Genomic DNA, 459 nt, shown 5'->3' on the forward strand with positions numbered 1-459 from the left:
TGGGAGGGGGAGCACTGGAAGCTGGACATTGCACTGAGCAACCATGAGACCCCCAAAATAACCCTCCCACCCCTCCCCAGACACACACACACACACACGCTCACGTATCGAGACATCGGTGACCACTCGGTGTGGAAACAGCATATTGTCAGGCACTCCACAGGGAACATACCAGCCCGCCCCATTGCCCCTCTCCCAATTCCAAGGGTGGCAGCGGCCCCGTCCCCAGCCAAACCGAATCCAGCACCCAAAAGGCCAGGGGATGGACGGCAGGACTCCTCCAGCCATCACCACCTTCCGTCTCCTTTTCTGCCTTGCTTTTGCTCCCTTCAATGGCAGTGCTCTCCCCCGCCTTGGCCAGGACTGGGGGAGATGCTTTGCCCCTCTCCCCCCATTCCCTCCTCCCTCGCTGGCTGACTGATGCCCCAGCTGGGTGGGGGGCCCTCCCTGCTTCTCTCT

This window comes from Phaethon lepturus, unplaced genomic scaffold (genome assembly GCF_000687285.1).
Source record: "Phaethon lepturus isolate BGI_N335 unplaced genomic scaffold, ASM68728v1 scaffold22906, whole genome shotgun sequence".
NCBI classification, from domain to species: Eukaryota; Metazoa; Chordata; class Aves; order Phaethontiformes; family Phaethontidae; genus Phaethon; species Phaethon lepturus.